Genomic DNA, 21657 nt, shown 5'->3' with positions numbered 1-21657 from the left:
ATCTTTTTAGTTTAGATTTGGGTTTTACTGATTTAGCAATACAATAATGGTAATCCTAAGAAAAGCTAGATCAATGAATCTAGAGGTAAAGCCTGATATGGGAACAGAATAAGGGAATGTGTACTGCATGCTTTCTTATGCTTTTACTATTCCAAAGAGCATGCTTGAACTATCATAGCTTTTACTATGTGTAGAGGTAAATTTTTTTCCACAGTCAATAAATATTGCAAGACAAATTTTAATGAGATAGAGCATGACTTCTCTATCAATCCTATAGCCTATTAAGAACAATGCCTTGGAATTTAACCTGAGCTATTCTCCTGTGAGCTAATATTTTTTGTCCTTGTAGTAAATATAACTTTAATGCAATAGTTCTTGTGCTGTAAAATCAAAATGGAGGCAGAATGGGTGACCCTGAGGTTTTACCTGATCAGCTCCTTATTTTAGCTATACTTCCTATGTTTATGACATTCATATCTGTCTTTATTGAATTTTATTGCTTTGATGTTTTGTCTGTTTTCTCTGCCAGTCTGCCACCATTAATTTTAAAATAATTTTCAATTTTTTGTTTTCTTAAATGTATTTTGCATTTAAGTTTTTTAAAAATTTATTTTGATTTTCAAAAGGTTTGGAATTTGTGTTTTAATTTGGTGGCAATGCAATTACAGCCACCAGTGCCTACCTTTCAATAATTTAAAATAGTTTAATTTAAGTTAAATAAGAAGTTTGTTTGTTTGTTTTGGTGTTTTGTTTTGTTTTGTTGATTTTTTTTCAATTAGCAGTCTCCTTAGAGCTTGGCAACATTCAATGTGTCACAAGAACTGTGACCTTCCAATACCTGGCAGGAGTTTACAAGAAAGATGGAGAGACACTGTGTACAAGAGTGTGTATTGACAAGACAAGGGGGATTGGGTTAAAACCACAAAAGCGTACATTTAGATTAGACATTAGAAAAAAAAATCCTTGCTGTGCAGGTGGTGAGGCACAGGAACAGGTTTCTTAGAGAAGCTGTGAATCCCTGAAAATGTTTAAGGCCAGGTTGGGTGGGGGTTTGAACAGCCTGGTCTATTAGAACCTGATCTATTGCCTTCTCCATGGCAGAGGAGTTGGAACTACATGATCTTGGAGGTCCTTTCCAACCCAAACCATTCTGTGATTCTATGATAAAGGGAGGAAAGTGTTAGCACTTTCTGGGTTGAAGATAGTTTTGTATTTGCTCAAGTTTGTTGTCTGTCTCCAACTTTTTATGATTTCAGACTGAATCTGGTAAAAATGGACAAGGTCTTAGATCACAATGCCATCTAAGGAATTAAAGGAAGCCTTTCTTTAGCACAAATATTGTGCCCGGGTATTTCTGGCTGAAGTAAGTGCAAGCCTTAGAAAAGACAATTTAACATAAAATCTGATAACAGCATGATCTCAAATCAGAGTATTTTTAATTTCAAAACACTCCACATTTTACAACTTATCTCTTTTATCACTGAAGCTAGGAAAGGGTAAATGTGTTTATGAACAAATAGTCAAACTGTTTATAAGCTCTGAAAAATGTCAAAGACATGACAAGTAAGTAGCAGCAAACAAGAAAAACCATTCTACAAGGACTGAGAGTTTGTATAGAATCAAAGGAAGACTAGACAAGTTAATAAAAAAGAGAAAATGACAAAGAATGACTGAAGAGAAAGTGTCCCATTCTTCTTTTTCCCATCTCTCCCTCAATCTCTCCTCTCTTCCAGTCTACCATGTTCTCTCTGTAATCCACAGAAAATGTTCCAGCTGTACATGTTGTAAATATCCTTTCATTTATGTCCACATCCAGTTATAGTTAGATATAATCTTATTTAACAGGATATGTCACCTTCTGCAGGTGACATATCCTGTTAAATCTATCTTCTATGTCAATAATGGCCCAGAAACTCTTGCCTGAATAGTGTTTGTCTCTGAGCTTGGGAGCACATTATGAACATGCCCGCAATGGTATTTAATGGCCGGTCAGCATCGCTGGCTTCTGCAGATTGGTTGCTGTTCTTGCTAATTAATGGAATTGCTATTGACCTGAGAAAAACCAACCTGTTAATGCTGCCAGAACCACAGAATGCAGCCTTTCAGCTTTTCTTTTCTGAAAGAAAACAAAAACTTTTTAGAAAACCTAGACGTTCATTTGCTTTTTTATTGTGAAGGTGTGAACAGCCTGGGTTCCATTTGCTGTCAAGCCTTCTTTATATTTCAGTCTGTTTTCATTGGAGAGTGCATGCTGCACTGTGCAGACTAAAGACATCTGTCTGTGGCAAACTGTGAGGAAAAAAGGAAAACAGCTATTTGTCATAAACAATTAATAAAACAAAGGTTTTATATTGCTTAAAACCCATTTTTGGGTTTGACATTCGCTTTCCTCTGTATAATTTATTCACTAAAACCTTGTTTTTTGCAAGCTGTCTACTTTGGCCTTCCAGATGAGTGTATATGTCCTGCCAGGTTTTCAAATAAAGTGCAATGGTAGAGAAAGTTCTCAAAAATACGCATTTTGTATACTAAATAAGTATCTATTGAACTATCATCTTATAGCAGAATGCATGCAATAATTTACTATTTATAATGTGTATCTGTTTCTCTAGTTCAACATGCCTTGTTCATCACATGGACAACTGAATGAGAGAGGTCTCAAACATACACAGAATATAAGCACACCCATTTGGATGAAATGTAGAAAATAATTGGAAAAAAATTAAACATGAAAGGAAAAAATAAAACAATCTGACTCACACTTAGTTTTGATTTTTTCATGTTGATTTTCCCTCTCAATAATTTTGAAAAACATACATTGAAGGAATTGTTATTTTAAAAACAGGCAAGAGTAATTATCTTCTTCTATTGAGAAAAAAAAATTAATCTTTACTAAACCTATGAAAGCCTTGGCCTACATTTTACACCCATTCTGCCTTTACCTTCTGACACAGCTGTCAAAATGTTAAAACAAATATTTCATGGGAGAAAATTAATGTTATTCCCTAATCCAGCAAATTACTCACTCTCATGCCCCAAACTTATGCTCTAAATTTAAGATCTTTGTACACAAAGTGTCTCAATTTGTCTCTGATTAATATCTTATTTCTACACTAAATACTGAGATGGGATGTTAATTTGCTAATCCTGCAAATTAGTTCTTCATTTGTTCTTACATTTCTTTTCCAGAAACATTTATTTCAATGAATGTTAAAATAGTTTTTCTATATATGGAAGGCATGGATCTAAAATATAAGAAGCATACAGAAGAATTTCAAGGGATTTATTAGTCACTGAATCACTAACTCAAAGTGATGAAGCAGTTACACTGATTTGCAGAATAAAACCCCGACATTCTAATGTTTATTGTTATTATAATTCTGTAGAGAAAATGTACTTCATTATTATATATAGATAGTTTTAACTCTTTTGTGAGTACTCTTTTGCATTTACCAAAATTATAAGCAGTTGTAATGCTAATGCATCCAGGCACATACCTGAGCATATGTTTTTGGTTTTAAATTTATCTAGTTTAAATGTTTAGTCATGTCACTTGCTTTCATATTTTGAAATAATCTTTTGATTCATAAGTACTACAATAGGTGTGTATTTATGTAACATAAAATGAATTTTTTCTGAATAGGTACTTAGCATATACATTTCTTAAAAAAAACCTGTTCTCTTATATTTGCAAGGGTTAATAGGAGTAAATCCTGAGGATAAAAAGTGAAAACATGTATGCATGTATGCGTTTTAATTTTCATAGAACATGCTCAATCTATTCAATTTATTTTGCAGCACTTTGGAGACTTTTTCCATTTAGTAGCCAAATTACAAAGTGTGAAATATCAGCTGGGAAGAAAAGATTTTTCATTGCAAGGGGACAAGGAAGGGTTGTAGAAATGACCTGAGCTTCTGCCAGACAGTGGCTTCCCACACATTACATTAGTTGGAAGAATCTGATAGGATCCTGTAGGTTCAGGGGCTATTTAAATTCAGACAATTTTTTCATTTTGTGCAGTCAGCATTTTTGGCCTTTGAATGATGCAAAGAAGCTTACAAAGATTTCAGCATTGTCATCAGGCAGAGCATTTGACTGGTTACCTTTACATTTTTTCCTGTCCAAATTTAGAATTAACTTGCTGCCTTTTTTTTGACATGGCCTGAATATTATTATAGCAAAAATATTGTGAAATGCATCATCAGATGAAAATATGATGAACAACTGGCTGCACAAGTTCTTATAAGATTATTAAAAAAAAAAAAATCCCTCTTTTCTATTTGGCACACCAAAATCAGCACTAAAAAGCAGACTTATTTTTCAAGGTTTGAACAACTTATGTATTTGTAACACATGCACGAAAGGTCCATTCCCTAAAAATAACTTTTGATACCTCTTTAAAACCATGCATGTTTTTGTTTGCTATAAATAATATGTATTTTATATACCATATATAGGATATTATATATCTGGAGGTAATAGAAATAAAAAAAAATTGTATTTATATTAGTTAGTAGCCAATAATGTTTTTTCTGAATAAAGAAATAAATGAAAAATTAACTCCTTATCAGAAAAAGTTAGCAAAGAGTGCTAAGCTATCAGTGCACTTCTCCTACTTTGTACCAGTTTACAGATTTATGTAAACACAGATTATTATATCTGATTAATGCAATATATCTCACTTTTTCCTTGCTTTAAGCTGAACATAAATATAGCTGTATCTGATTTCTCTTGAAAAGTTTTATAGGTTTGAGGTCCAGCATTATATTGTAAAACTTAATTTACATTTATTTGTGCATTTTAAAAATTAATTTCAAGAAATTAATAATATTTTCCATGTTTTGCAATATAGTGCCCTTGACCCTTTCCTTCTTTCAAAAATCTGGATATGATTTTATTAAATATCACCTCAGAATAACAATATGTTCTCTACATTACAACCAATAATTATAACTATTCATCTAAATCTCTCTCAATGAGTTTTGGAATGGCTGATTTGCCTTTACCAGCTCTGTTTTGTTTTGCAGGGCAGGACAAGGAAGTGCTAACACAACTGCACTCACATTCAGAAATCATCCTACTAATTAACACAAAGGTATAATGTTGCTTTCTATCTTACTTTACAAAGCTTTTTGGAAAAAAAATAACTTGGGTATTTCACTTGTTTGACCATTACAGAATATTTAGCAAACGGTTTCAAATATCTATCAATTGCTGTATCAATCACGTGTCCTTCTTAAAGAAAAACTTTATTTCCTGAACACCTTGAAAAGAACAACATGTGCAAGAGTTACTTTCTTTTGTACTGTCATGCCTTTTCAAATCTTATTTGTCCATCAGCCTCCCAGGCCAATAGAATTTCTGCTGATCATCATGGAGCCATAGAACGGCCTGCCTTGAAGGTCAATTTGTTCCAACAACTCTGCTGTGGACAAGAACACTTATCACTAGACCAGGTTGCTCAGAGTTGCATCCAGCCTGTCTTGAACATTTCCAGGCATGGAGCATCCATGTGTGGGTGGAAGAGGTTGTTGTGGCTTCTTGGGATGTCTCACAACATCATACAATCTAAAGAGTAATTTTTTTTTTTTAAATTATGGATCAGCACACTGAACCATTATGACAGGTGAATTGATGTTGGATATAACCACCATCTATAGAGAGTGAGAGCTATAATTCAATTTAATTCTGTCTTTAGCAGTTTAATCAATATCTACAACTAGTTTTTGGATTGGCATTGGGATTTCTTTCTCAAAATCATATTTCCTCTACTACTATTTTCTTAGCAAATTAACAAATTTTGTGGAAAAAAGTAATTCTTGACAAGTATATTAAAGCACAGCCTTTAGCATTCTGCTGAAACGCTTCCTGAAAATAATCTTTTACTTATATAGTTAAAGAATATCTTCTTCTCCTATATTATGTGGAAGCAGCAAACTGCTCACTACCCACTCTTTTCTTTGATTCCTGTTATTAAATACAGCCTTTGGTATGGGTTAAGTATAGCTTGTCTGTGATACCTGTTATTATGGTCTACGGCAGTAGATTTCTTATATTTTCTTTGTTTTGGCAAGACAGTATCATATGCTCTTGCAAGCTGGTTTCAATAACATAAAACTGGAAGTGATAGTGACACTAAGGGTGCCAGGTGGCAGTACCAGGCATGGGTACCTTATCTTATGCAGCTTCTTCAGGATTTTAAATTTATATAAATGTATAAATAATACATGCATTTTTCCTCACAAATAATTATCCAAGAGAATAATGATTATTTTGAATAAGCCAGAAAACTAAAACACTTAGGCATAGTTAGAGGGAACCCTTTATCAGAGCTGTTTGTTAACACTATTCCAAACCTGTGTAGCTTAGATCCATAAAGATCTAAACTTGGATTTATTGCTATGCAGTTTGTACTTCAAATGGAACTGTATATATGACATATCAAACTTGTTTCAGAGTGATCAGCAGGCTCACATTTCCATTTGCAGAGAAAATTCCATGTCCCTTCCCTCTTTGTCTTTTCCTAAACATTTTTTCAAAATATTAATTTCTTCATCTACCATTTGTTACACCAAAATTCAAATCCTGGCTTCTCAATAATCAACTAACAATAATTTCAAAACTCACAAGAAAGTGTCAGAGGACTTTAACACCTTTTAAAATTACATTTGATTATATAGTCACATGTATCTCAACACTAATTTAAACATTTAAAAATATTTAACAGATTTTATTTTTTTTTAGTAATTTTTGAAGAATTGAAGTGGTAGGAACCAATTACTATTCATCTTTTATTGGGGTACTTTTGTTTGCTTGGTTTTGATTTTTTCGGTTGTTCTGGTTGTGGGTTTGTGGTTTTTTCCTTTTTCCTTTTTTTTGGTTTGGGGTTTTTTTGGTGGATTGTTATTTTTTTTGTTAGAAGTATGCAACCTCACTTAACACAGTGTTGATTTATTTTAAGAACAGACAAAAATAGGTTTAGGGACTGTGTAAATTGAGGGAACTACACTATATGGTATGGAAGTGGGATTTTTTCCATGTTTGTTTGGTTGGTTGGTTGGTTGTTTATTTTTGGGTTAAGAATGGAGGATGTTATTGGTCAGCCAAAGTTTAAAAGGATAATATGTCTCAGACTTTAAAATTATTTAACAATGAATTTGCATTCACTGCATACAGCAATGTTTAAGTGAGAGAGAAGAGTGATAGAGAAAAAGTTATTTGCTGCATAGTTATTGAAAAAAGAAATAATGCAAGACCTACTAAACCCCAGAAACAGTCAAGCCTTTTTGAATAGTTTTAGAATAGAATTACAAAAAAATTCTCTTGCAAAATGTCCAGTTAGGTTTGTTTGATAACTGTTAAGATTTCCTTTCTGTGTGACATTTTGAATATTTATATCTCAACTAAGTACAAGCACTTTTGTTGTCTTCCTTGTAATTTACATTTCACTTGTCTATTTGTTAGCGGGAAGGAAAAGCAACAGAAATGCAAAAACCCAGAATTTGCATGTTAGAATCATTAAAATTGTTAACAATGAGTTTTATTATACTAGATGGTATAATTTATATTTATAAATTAAATGTTTGTTTTATCTTGCATACTCTCAACCTGTCCTGCCAATAGGAAGGAATACTTTTGTTATTACTGTGCTGTTCAAAGAATAATCACATGATGATCATGAAGGAAGGACAAACATTTTTTACATAAAAATCAACTAATTCAATTTCTAAGTCAAAGAATATACTCCACAAAACTATTTCAGAAATTCAAAGCTATATTTATAATTTGGTTTGTGGGGGTTCAATCAGCTACAAATCAGCTACAAACTGTGGCTTACTTTCTACAAAGAAAAATGTATGTTAAATTATCCGTCCTTCTTGATATACCTAAGAAAAAAGGTGCCATGTGGGACTTACAAAGGAACACAGCAAAACTAAATTGGTTTCTCAACAGATTGCTTTGCTATATTCCGAGTAAGTTTCTGTGCCTTGATGATGCAGGTGGCCCATCAATACAGGAGAATGCCTGCTGAGTCACTTTTATTAGTTACAACGTAGTATATCCTGTAGAATGATCCTGTTGCAGACTTAAGAAGTTATTTCAGTAATTGATTTGAAAGAGCTTTTTATATTAATATTATTTACCAAATAATTATTTCTCTCACTTCAAAATCACTGTTGCCATTTCTCACTCTCTGGTTTTCTAAGCAATGCATTGTAAAGTTCAAATGTCCTGTTTTGTATGTTCTAGAATAGCAGTGTCTCAAAAGCCAGTATTTGACAGCAATGAGCAGCAGAGGGGAAAGTACCTTCAGGGAGACTAGGCATTTGAATCCATGGGAGATCTCAGTATGCTGGTTTTATTTAACAAATCTGAATATATATGCTGTATATTGCTAGATCTGGGGCCCTTCATATCCTGGCATGTCTGAAAAGTGCTAATCACTGTCACCTCACAATCAGTAACACGCTGCACTGATGCCATTTGGGTTTTTGCCTTTTTCTTTCATTATGTTGTCTCCAATTTTCACACATATATTTGCAATTCTTTCACCTGTTGTATTAGCAGATAGTTTTCCCAGTAATTTTCCATGGCCTTTCCTTAAGCAGAAAGACAAAACAAATTCCGGAGCTCCAAGCTCCAGGAGGTACAAGGCTCCAGTGTTATCTTGGTTCTTCAGGGAACCAAGGCTGAGAACAGCCCTTCGAGATACATTCTCACAGACAAAGCACAGCTAGTGCTGAAGGGGGGCTCCAGAGAAGGGGCTCGACCTGGGGGGAATGGCATCACCATTTGTCCTCCTCATTGGTGCTTTTCATCAATTATGTTAATTTCCTAAAATCTATAAAATGTACTCACCCTGGCTGGGAGTGTGGGCTTTTGTGGACATCTTTCCATAACTGCCTCTGAAGGCCTTCAAATAAAGATCCCCTTTCATTTTACCTCCTTACTAAAATTATCTTGGGTTTAATTTCCAGGTTGAGAAAAAGGCAACAGCACAAAAAGCAGTGTTTTGTATCCCTTAATATTTTTCAACCTTAAGAAACTCAAGGTGGTACAGTAGCAGTAAACCTTGTTCCAGTTATGTCATCAAGATATGGTTTTTTCATGACCTTTCCATGCAATGTTTTCTTAAACAAGATGGCCTGTCAGGTTAACATTGTGCATTCATTTATAAACAAGAGGGAAATCAGAATTTTCTATGTGATATTTGTTTAACAACCAGAAACCAAGCAGGTTCAAGAGCTAGGAAAAAAACTCAGAGGTCTTTAGGAGGAAAAATGACCATGAAAGCCATAAATCCCACATGTATATGGCTACAGTAAAAGTAGAAAGAAGTAATGTAAGAAAGGTTGTAGAGAAATAAGCTGAAAGTAAAGCCAGAGAAAAAAGAGAAGAGCTCAAGATTCAAAGCTTGAACAAGGTGAGTTCAAACTGGTGACAGGAATCCCAAAATATAGCCTGTTTTCTCCCTTCATATTCAATACCTAAATTTCAGTTAACTCTTCTAAACAGTAACTGTGTAACAAATATAGGGTCAGTGGTATGGTATGGACTATAGGATTACTTCTTTTTAAAAGTTCTCAAGCAAAATAAATCAAGCAGAATAGAATTCTATAAACGCACTTGGAGCATTTAGCCAAGAACTATTTTAACCCCCTGCTTTGTCATGTAATGGCTGGAAGAAGATAGATCAAAAGACAGTGAAGTATCAAGAAGTCAGCTCTATACTTGATATTATTTTATTTGATAAGCAATGGAATGCATAGGTTGAGTCTCATGTAAATTTGCTCTGTGCACCAAGATCATGAAATCCAACTAAAAGTGATGGCTCAGGAATGAACTTTCAGCAGTCCAGCACAAAAATAATGCAAAAAATGACCAGGTGAATATTTAGATCCTTACTTTCTGGAAAATGCAGAATTAAGCCCATGATTACCAGACATAGGTCTACCACATCAATTCCCTCTTTACAGGCTAAGAATCATCAATCGGAAAAAAATGGTTAATCACCTCCAGGACCAGTTGTTGATATCTTCCTCATTATTAGACCTAGATTTGCTGCTGACTAGGGAACTTTTGACAATTTTACTGATTCTTTAATGCCTTAGTTTCATTGTTGGAAAAGCTTGACACTGACCTTTGGAAAGGCTTTCGCTGACCATGAAATTTGAATTAAATTCAGCAGAAAGCAGAAGGAGTAAAGGTTCTATTTCAGAAAAGGATCTTCTTAGCTATTTAAGTGCTAACATCACCTATAAAAATGTTTACTCTGGCCAGTCTGCCCCAGTTCTGGGAAAGAAAGATATCCTGAATGATGGAATAGACAGTCTGGGACAGCACTAGAGGAATTTGTTTGCAGTGCTCATACCTGGAAAAAGTGGACTTTAATCCCAAACCAATTAAAGTAAACTCTCATGCTGACCAATGAAGAGTACAAGAAAAACAAGATTATACAGTCTTAATGCACATGAAGTGGAAGTGATAATGCAATACACAATATGGTTCTGCATCTTAAAGTATATTTTTGTAGTGGTGGCAGAAAACAGTCCATGAATTAAAGTTTCCTTTTTATGATATTTGTATTACTGTTCTCAAACCCTGATAATCTAATTAAATGAGCCATACATACCATGGCCCATATTCTGCTTTTTGCATCTCCTCTGCATGCGCCATATTCTGTGAAACTACTAGATGTTTTAGAGGGTGGTTAACAACCAAATTAGTTTTCAGATCAAACTGGTGCAGTTTTATCAAATCATAGCTGTTGGAGTGAGAGGTTGCAATGAATTTCACAAGACACAAAGATTGGCAGAACAGAAGAAATTATCAGATTTCAGATTTGACACCATTACGTGATTTTTTTTAAGTGCTGCAATGAATTTCATTTGATGAGGGCATCAACACTCTAGCTTTCCAGATGTTCTTTTACAGCACAGTCACAATGTTGACTTCCCTATTTCAGGATTTCTGGAATGCACATGCATTGTAATTGTAAATAACATTTTGAGCAAAATAGTTCAGTGAATTAAATATATGGCCCATATATCTATAAAATGAACAGTGTTTTTCACCGATGCCTCTATGGTTTAAATAAAATTTCATAAAGCTTCAGAAAAGCTCACATTCACATGATGAACTTGAAACTCTGTACTAAGATAACACAGCTTTTCATTCCCTCCAGTACTACCAATAATGTGAAGTATCTAATCTTCAAGTTAGTGGGGAAAAAGCATTTTGATTTTCTGTGCTTTTATCACTACCATGTAAAATGTTTTATTTCATATTTAAGGCAAGAATGAGAACTTTCCTTTTTTTTTTTTAATTCTAACTTTTACAGTGTTATATTAGCAAAGAGATGAAGGTGAAATTTAGATTGTGTCTGTCCCTCAAATAGATTCCACTTTCTTAACAGGACAGAACTTTAATTATGGTGGTAGGCCCATTGCTTCTGTGCTGTCATGAAACTATTCAGTGTTGATGACTTAGTCCTTTGGAGCAGAAGTCACTCAAAGGTGACTGCTACTGTGCATTCTTGAGTACAGTGATTTGTGATGCCCGCCCTGGGCTGTGTTTTACAAGAATGCTAGAGTCACCAAGTGCTTCCATAGAATCTCCTCCAGCTAGCTGGGAACACCAGCAGAGACTTATGGCCATGCTGAATATGTTTTTTCACAAAGTATTAGTGTGTGTAAGCAAAGGAAAATACAATCTGATACCAATGACACCAGGGCAAACTGCTGTTTTTATAGAAGTTCGTTCTGTCTGTAATTTGTCCCTTGCTGACAAACTTTTTCAATTCTCTGTTCTCTGAGACACCAGGCACAAGTAAAGCCATAAAGATTTGCAACATGGTGTCCACAAACATGGATTATTGCACTCCTTATGATGAAATACCTTTAAAAAGAAAATTCTAAGTCAAAGTAGTAGACTCTGAATATATTTTGGGGTTTTTTTTTTTCCCCAGAAATGTATTTTAACTATTTTTTCTCAAGTATTATTTAAATACTTCAAATCATGGTGCTGTTTGCAACATAAAGATCTCTCAACAAAAGCCATTAACAAAACACCATTTTGCTGCTCTTTAATCACATGCAAAGAAAAGTAATGTAAAAGAAGTTATCAAGAGCTGTATAAGATTCACAAAATTTATATCTTTATTTAGTAAAGTCATTCTATGACAGTATTACTTCTGTTGGCATTCAGTAATTAATGAATTATGGCTATTCTGGTTTAGAGTATTTTATTAAACTTGCCACCAAGTATAAATGAAAAGAGAATTATTACCTTTACATTATATGCAAATTGAAAAATTTTAATCAAACCAAAATTAGTTGTTGCCTTTCTATTCTCTTTCCCACCTCTGAGACTAGAATTGAATGTTAACAATATTATCTTACCTTCTTTGCTCCTGGGCTACTTAAAAGGTTTCCTAGCAGATTTGATTGTTGGCAGATGTTTGGCATTCAATTATTCTGGCAGGAGCTAAAATCCTCTGGAGTTCTTAATATATAACTGTAAATACACATACTGAATTATACAGAAAATTATGCCTTTAAAGTGGAATACACCAAAATTATCCTAATAATATTTATCAACTTTCTTACTTGCATTATCCAGTGAGTTATTACTATATTCTTCTAGCAATAGATGACCTAAGAAATGCATTAAATGCAGTTGGCATCTAATTATCTGCAGATAAATCTGTTTTGGAAGCAGATAATTAAGACAGTAACTAACAGTTTGGACCCAGGCAGACACGTACTCTGATACTCAGAGCTTACCTTTTGATGTCCATAGTAGGTTTGGGAGACCAGAAAATTTCATTGATCTTCACCCCAATTGTATATTCAGGTTTTTAGGCTAACTTAATTTATGGGCATGTCCTAATCCATGCTTCTTCATTTATCCCTAGGTTACTACTCTGTGTCTTGGTTAAACAGGAATTGAATGGCTTTTTGTCAAGATAAATTAAATGTATATGCATATAAGCAAATTATTAACCCACAAAATATGCATCGAAAGCCTACATTATTTTAAATCATTTAATGTATAACATTTTACAGCTCTGTATATAAAACAGAGTCTCATATTGCTAATAAAAACAGCTCTTTGGAAAAAAGGTGAATTTATTTATATACAGACAACTTAATAAAAGGCAGTTTCAATTGCAGTTTCAGCAACAGAAAAGGATTAAAAGACTAAATAGAAAATAAGGATCCATATTTATTAATTACCTTCTCATATATGTGTTTGGAGTATTGAAGACATTTTTTCATTAAAGATTCTTTTATTTTCTTTTACTTGCCTGCCATCTTGACAGCTTCAAGCTAAATGTGACAAAGAAAAAGCACAAATAAAGCAAATGGCTTACATTTCTCTCCCAAACCAGCAGCTATTTCTCTCTAGATTTTGTTTATTTTTCTTTTAATTAAGCCTATGAATTGTTACTTTTTGATAGATTTCAACTTATTTCCAAGAGGAAAGTGTTGAATAAATATATTTTGGAGGAAAGAGGCAAAGCCAATAAAGGGGAGTCTGAAAATGGCAAAATATAGTGAATGAATCTTCCATCGATGTTGAATGTTCCATAGAGAAATTCTTTACAGTGAAAAAATAAGATTTAGATTAATCCTTCTCTAAAATAGTATAACTGCCTTTTGCTACAATAAGGTTAATGCGTATCTACATGTTTTTCAATATATTGAAATTCTCAGTCAATGCAGAGGAATCAGGACGGGGAGTTACGACAATCTTGTAAGTGGCTTGCAAGAAGGCTGGGGAGGGAGAGATAAAACAAGAGTGAAAGGCCTTAAATTAAGATGGATAGATGTAGATTAGATATTCGGTAGATATTCTTTACTGTGAAGGGAGTGAGGCATTGGAATGGGCTGTCCAGAGATGTAGTGGATGCCCCATTCCTGAAAGTGTTCAAGTCCAGGCTGGATGGGCCCTGAGCAGCCTGGTCTAGTGGATGACATTCCTGTCCATGGCAGAGAGGTGATGACCACAACATACTCAGTGATTTTGTGTTTCTATCTTTTAAGAGGCTAGATAATTCTTTCGTGTTAAAAAAAAAATAGATATGGGAAGAGAATTAAATTTTTAGACAATTCCCTATAGTTTGTCTCTATGTTGCTCCATGAGAATTGGGAATAAAATACAGTCCTCCACGTTTCTACATCTTCTCCTTTTCTCTGATACACCTGTATCCTTTATTCCTGTATTCCTTTGAGATACACCTGTATCTCAATGATTTGACAAACACTTCATGTCTCAGAAATTCAGCTGTACTTTGGAGTCAGTTTTTCTTTTCAGCAGTATGAGGATCATGCCTCTTTTGTCCTGTTTGGTAAACCCCTCCACCCTGAATTTCTCTCTTTTACCAATAATCCTTTCAGATATCCTCATGCATGTACACTTCAATATAGCAGTGTAAACACAGTTCTAGATAAACCACTCATTTTTTATTAATTATATACTTATTAGCTAAGAATATAATGTTTTAAAAATATAACATAATTTAATGTATTTAAAATAATTATATATTTATTATTTAAATTTACACAGAAATAAAAATAGTTTAAATAGCCTGGTCAAATATTGTTTATGTACAAGTTGGGATTCTGTTGAGTGACTGTGTGGAACTCAAAGGGAAGAGAATCAAGTTTGGTATGGTCTTGTCCCAAGTGGGGGGAACAGGATTCCTAGACTGCTTTTCCCCATCAAAAACTACAGCCTAGTAAAGAACTAGCTAGGGTACTCCAAGAAGGAATGAACATTTTGTCATTAAGCCGGATTTTGAACTTCTTCCACTTTTGCTCTTAAATATGGTTATATTCCTCAATGAAAACTCTGGATGCTGCCCAGACAGCTGTCAAAGCCATTTCTGCTGACTGGCAGACCTTCTCAACAAACTCTTCTTCACCTCTTGTGTTTCAGGTATAGCTGGGGGATCACAGAATTTTTGTCGTCTGCAGGCTGGTTAGCGACACCCAAGCTACAGCTACTTAAGCCTAATCAACATGGCTTAGAGCTAGAAGCTGCACAGCTGTACAGATACAGAGTTAATTATTTCAGTTTCTCATAAATGGGTTTATCATGAGACAAGGATTATGCAATATCGATATTCCAGCTAATATATCCATGGTGGTCTCTGCACAGACCTGCACTGGAGACATTGTGAAGACTTTAGGCCCAAAACACTTAATGCAGTTGAGCACAGGCTTACTCTTAAGGATGAAGGATGGGGTATCCTTGGGAGTTGTTCACATCATCTGATAGAGGCTTTCAAATCACTGGCAATGCATAAGGGATGACATCAAACTATACTAATATACCATATGTATAACCAAGTATCCATGTGATTGTGATTATTAGGACACTGAAAATTTGTTGTAGGGAGAAATTACTGGCACTGGTAGGCTGTAAGCAACCTTTCCAGGTCATGGAATTTGGCATTTTTCTTTGGGAAACAGAATAGGTCATATAGGAGATACATGACCAATATGATGATTCCTGCCATTTCTTAAAAATAATTATCCATCAGCACTCCAGTGACTGCAATTCTAAAACTGACTGCTTACAGACAAAATATTCTTATTTGCATGTCTCATATTTGCTAAGCAGTGCAATGTAGTAGCAGGTGTTATGATTTAATTCAATATAGTTTAATATTTTATAAACAGTGAGCTATTGCAATGCAGTATTCACAGGTAGTTTGATTAAAAGATTTTTTTCAAGGTATTTGAAGAGGTTTGTTATGTACTCATCATAAATTATCCTATATATATGAACAAAATAATGGACATTTATCTAGCCTTTTTTAACATCCTCAGAGTGAATGTTTGTTCCATATATCCTTGCAGCTGAAAACACACATGTTCTATTGAAAGAAATTCAGAATCAGGGAATGGATGATGTTGGCAGGGACCTCTACTGACCACAGAAACACAGAATCAACCAGGTTGTTTAAGACCTTTGAGATCACCAAGTCCAACCTACAGCCCAACACCACCTCATCAACTAGACCATGGCACAGATTGCCATGTCCAGTCTTTTCTTAGACACCTGCAGGGATCCTGACTCCACCACCTGTGTGGGCAGCCTATTCCAATGCCTAATCACCCTTTCTGTGAAGAAGTTCCTCCAAATGTTCAACTGTCGTGGTTTGATACTGGCCCAACACCAGGCACCCGTGATAGTGGATAACTCACCCTCCCCTGCTACAGCTGCACACAGGAGAGAGAAAAATTTAATGAAGAATTCATGAGTTGAGATAAAGACTGGGAGAAAACCCTCCAAGAGCAAAACAGGCTCAACTTAGAAGTACGAAGTGAATTTATTGCTAACAAAATCAGAAGAGGCTAATAAGTAACAATAAGTCCTTAAAAACACCTTTTCTTCCCCCAAACTCTCCCTCCTTCCCAGCCACAGAACAGGGAGACAGGGCATGGGGATTTGGTTAGTTCCTCACTAGGATTTTCTTCCACTGCTCTGGGAGAGGGGTCCTTCTCCTGTGAGACCATGGGGTCCCTTCCCACAGGAGACAGTTCTCTGTGAACTTCTCTGACATGGGCCCACTCTCACCAGCAGCAGTCCACCAAAAACTGCTGCAGCATGGGTCACTATCCCACAAGGTACAGTACTGCAAGGACAGACTGCTCCAGCCTGGAAGCAGGGCCCCTTTCTCCACTGGGTTTCCCACTGGATCACAGCTTCCTCCAGGCATCCACCTGCTCTGGAACTGGTGTATTCCCTACACCAGTGGGAATACGGGTGGATCTCAGCATCCCCCATGGATCCCCATGGCTGCAGGGGCACAGCTGCTTCACCACGGTCTCACCACGGCCTGCAGGGGAATCCCGGCTCTGGTGCCTGGAGCCGCTCCTGCCCCTCCTTCTCCACTGACCTCCGTGGTGTCTCCTTTGTTTCCCTCACATGTTCTCACCTCCTTCTCTTCTCTGGCTAGAACAAAAAACCTGTGCCTCCCTTTGGTTGGATTTTCCTCTTGAATCTGTTATCACAGAGGCATTACCACCATCTCTCACTGGCCCAGGCTCTGCCGGAGGCACCCCCATCTTCAGAGCCATCGGGGATTGGCTCTGCCGAACATGGTGGAAGCTTCCAGCAGCTTCTCACAGAAGCCACCTTTGTGGTTCCCCAAAAACCCATGAAGGCCATGCAAAATCGACACACCAACCTAAACCTTTCCTGGCTCAGCTTTAGATTGTGTTCACTTGTCCTATCACTGGTTGCCTGGGAAAGAGGCTGACCCCCACCTGGCTACACCCTCCTTTCAGGAAGTTGTAGAGAGTGATAAGGTCACCCCAAGCCTAATTTTCTCAACCTAAACACCACCAGCTTGCTCAGATGATCCTCATAGGACTTGTTCTCTAGACCCTTCACCAGCTTTGTTGCCCTTCTCTGGACATGCTCCGGCATCTCAATATCCTTCATAAATTGAGGAGCCCAGAACTGGATACAGCACTCAAGGTGTGGCCTAACCAGTGCTGAGTACAGGGGAAGAATCAATTCCTTTGTCCTGCTGGCCACACTATCCCTGATACAGGCCAGTATGCCACTGGCCTTCTTGGACACCTGGGCACCTGCTGGCTCATGTTCAGCTGCCTGTCAATCAGTAAGATCATCTAGGCTAGTCTCCCTCTTTAATGTTACAGCTACAGCATGTTGCTAAGGGCTGTATCCAGTTAGTTTTTGAGTGTTTTTCAAGGTCAGTGATTCCACAAATTCTTTGGGAAAGCTGTGCTTGGGTTTTACCACATGCAAAAGTGGCCTTTTATGCTTAGTAGGAACCTGCTTTGTCTATTGCCTCTTCTCCTGCCACAAGGTACCAGTGATAAGTGTGTGGGTCCATCTTTTGTATCAGATATCTAAATGTTTGGATAAGATTCTTCTGTAACCTTCTCTTCCAGAAGTTAAACAACCTCCCTTTCAACTTTTCCTTGTATGAGGTATGCACAAGACCATTTATTATCATCACATTCTTTAACAGTACTCTGGCCAGTATATAATCTCTGATGACATATACTGAACTAGAGATACCTGTGTAATGCCTGAAAAATTTCTGTGTGATTTCTCCTAAAATCAAAATTTTAAATCTTACCAGTAAAATGTTAGGCAAAGGATCTTGACTTAGGCTATATATTTTGCTTCTTTTACTTAGGGGGTTTTATGGAAAATGTTAACGGTATTTGTCTTGATTCTATTCAGGACAGGCTTAATTTTTGTGGTAGCCAGAAGAGGTCAGGGGAAGGAAGTCTTTTTCAGGAAGATGTGCTTCCTACTGGTGGAGCAAGCTTGGTGGATGGAGTACTGGAGTGAAGCTGGTTTGGAGCTGGAGGGCGTATTTATATAATATCAGTTTGTAGCCACAATTCCCAGCTGTGGGGGAATCATGGCAGAGGGAGACATCCAATACTGTCTGTTGGTGCAGTTTCCACAGTGACCAACTGAGTTTCTTTTCTTGGACCTTCTGTTTTTAGTACTGCTGCTGCCACTATTATTTTTCTTACATCATTGCTTTATCCAGTAAATTGCTCTTATCTCAATCCATGGCCATTACATTTCATGCTTCCAATTATCCTCTCCAGCCTATCACGGAGAAGACAAGGAAGGTGAGAGTGACTGAGTGAGAGGCAGTGTGGTTTGGAGAGTCTCAGTGGGAGCACTAAATTGGGGAGTACAACTCCTAAACCATGACACATTTCTACATAATTTATTAAAATCTGTTAAAATGAAAATTCCTGTCATGAAAAGAGATTGCTTCCTCTTCCCAGTCCTCTCCATTTGCAAGGACCTTTTGCAGATCTTGTCAACTATTATGTGTAAAATGGTCAGCAGTTAAATATTCATATATTTACTTTTAAATACTTTTTCGTTTTTACTCAAGGCTTGTCCTTCTCTTCCAGCTAATAAGTATCTGGTTTAAAGAGATCTTAGACCTCTGAGGGCTGTCTCATAAAAATTGTGATTCACTGGAATATGTTATCTCTCCGAACTCCATCTTGAATGGCAGCACTTGCTGCGGCTGTTTGTGCATTACTTTCACATTTTCTTCCAAATTCTTGAAGTTATTTTCTAGTCCCATAATTTACCAACTGTTCATTGCTCAGGATTTGTAAAAGCTAATATTTGCATACTTTGAAATGACAGTTTCAACATGTAGCCAACCACTGTAATCACTATTTATAGATGGTATACTGTCAAGGACTCAAACGTGTTTGTGCATATCTACACTTGCCATGTAAATAATTATACATTAAGTAATACCTTATAGTATTTTTAGCTATTACCATAACTGCTAACAACATTTTTCTAATTTTTCTAACTTTTTCTAATGACACTGTTCTGCTGAGTCTCAGCCTCTTTCTTTTATATATTAACAGTTTTATGTTCTTTCTTATAGGAAAACTACATGACCCTTAACAAATACTGGCTAAATGCTTCCTATGGTAGCCACTTAAAAATTCTTGAGCCATTACTTAATTTTAGATTTCAGAAGAATCATCTGTATTAACAAAAGTTTTGCTGTTCAGTAGCTTTGGTGAAATATTAAGCCAGAATTTTCTGTGGTGTTTTGTCTCTGAGTCTATACACCTCTGAGTGTATCCAAGAACAATCATGGACTTTTATCTTAATTCTTAACTGTAATATCTTTCCAGATAATAATCTTGTGATAATTATATAGTGAAAGAGATTCTGGTGTTCCACCCTTTTATTTAAATATTATAGGCCATAGCTTTGACAGAATTTTAACTATGACTGCCTAACCTAAGCACAGTGGACATTAACCTGACATTCTTAACAGCAGAGGTGTATAAATTCCATAGCTTGTCTGGACACATTACATGATATAATTGCTTATCCTTAATTGGCTTGTCTTATAGTGTAGAAACACTGCACAGAATTGAAGTTCAGTTCATTTTGGACAATTGAAATAAAGATATTTCTGAATCTGTCATTGATCGTTGTGTACAAAGGAAAAAAAACAACAAAACAAACCAAAGAGCTGATGAATAAAAATCAAATGAAGTATCTCAGCAGCCAACTGGAAAGCAACTAATTTTTCTTTTCAGAAGACTAATGTCCTCTTTCCTGTCTATGAAGACAGCCCTATTCTTAAGAAATGGTAGATTAGACAAGAAAATAAATGTTTATGAGAAGAAGTTTGTTCAAGCCATGTGGCTGAGATGAATTCTTTTTCTATTTATGCTTCAGACAAGTCCAATTCGTTTGCTAACATCCTAAATTGCAGAGCATCTAACAAATGGTGAACCATCAAAACTAACGTATTTTAAAACAGTCTTAAATGGATGGGACTGGCCTCTTTCTGTTTGCATGGGGAAGCTTGAGCTTTGCACATTCACCCTAATGGAAAAAATAGTAGTAAAGAGCGTTAGTGAACAGCCAGACAGGAAATAATTTTAATTGTCACTTCAGTAAATTTTATCTGGTTAATCATTGTGGCAAAGGGTTTGAGACAAGTAGAAATCATTACTTTTTGCAAAGAAAATCCTTTTCAAACTGGAAAGAAATGAGAAGTACAATTTACTTCATTCATCTAAGCTTTTGAAAAAAGCCTATAGCTGCTTTTTATAGATTGTACTGTGAATGAAAATAAGAACAATTATGAATAGAAAGTAAGACAAGAATGTGGCTAAATTGTCATCAAGAATGTCTTTTAAAAAAGTAACTCCTCCATTTTCAGATTATATATTTTTTGCACATAAATGGTGTGGATTTTTTCAACACATTTTAGCAGAAAAAATAGCTCTGTGGTTTAAAAGAATTGAGGACAAATTCTGAAGGTTGGACAGAGTTACAGACTAACTGTGTGGTCTTCTTACTTCCTCTCTTTGGAACATTTGCAACAGCAAGTTTAATTCTATGGAAAAAAAATCAGAGGAATTTTTTGTATGTAAAAAATAATTGCATGTGGCTAAGAAGTAATTTTTTTAATGATCTACTCATGTACCAATACCTCACATGTTGAAGCACTAAGTGTCACACTAGGTTTTTTGGCAAAGATCCTACCTGCCCTTGTAGAGGCCTATCCAAAGGCCTCTACAAGGGCAGGTAGTTCTTGCTAATGAGGAGATCCTAGTGAACCAAGATACATGTTCATTCCTTCTTCAAATGGATGATTTTAAAAAAGTCTAATTTTTCTTAGATATTCTCTTCCACCTTTTTCCCCTCACACATGCTTCCACCAATATTTGGTATGTGGGGTGGAAACCAAATTTCAATCTATTTATATGTTTATATAAGTGGATGCTGAATATGTTTTGACTTTTTAATATGATTATTAGTTTGACTAGGAGGCAACAGTCACACAGACATATATATATATATACATATATATACATATATATACACACAAATACATACATACATACATACATATATATATATATATATATATATATAAAAATACAAAATTCCCGGACTAATATTGAACAAGATTTTACATGGTCAAGAAAGTCAAAGTTTACATCCATAGGATATCATAACTTCTTTGCAAGAAATAGATTAATTTCTGATTACTTTAATGATACCTAAGAAATGGTCTCTTAAACCTGGAAGAGCTTTATTTTAATGTGAAAATTCTGCTTTGTGAAGACATGCAAGTTTCT

The 21657-nt window shown here is 35.5% G+C and overlaps 1 long non-coding RNA gene across 2 annotated transcripts; it reads right to left on the bottom strand.

Moving 5' to 3' along the window:
* Positions 1-1487: 1487 nt before the first annotated feature.
* On the bottom strand, positions 1488-17275 carry LOC135291375 (uncharacterized). 2 transcript variants are annotated; one of them, XR_010354180.1, is made up of 4 exons: positions 17205-17275; positions 13240-13332; positions 12403-12517; positions 1488-2289 (listed from the first exon to the last, which is right to left on the bottom strand). It is a non-coding gene; the product is annotated as an uncharacterized LOC135291375 (long non-coding RNA). The 2 variants fall into 2 exon arrangements; XR_010354179.1 differs by lacking the exon at positions 17205-17275 and adding an exon at positions 16953-17106.
* Between the last annotated feature and the right edge of the window lie 4382 nt (positions 17276-21657).

Source organism: Passer domesticus, chromosome Z (assembly GCF_036417665.1).
Source record: "Passer domesticus isolate bPasDom1 chromosome Z, bPasDom1.hap1, whole genome shotgun sequence".
Taxonomy (NCBI): domain Eukaryota; kingdom Metazoa; phylum Chordata; class Aves; order Passeriformes; family Passeridae; genus Passer; species Passer domesticus.
Note: the sequence above shows the minus strand (reverse complement) of the source record. Positions and strands in the feature narration are given on the sequence as shown.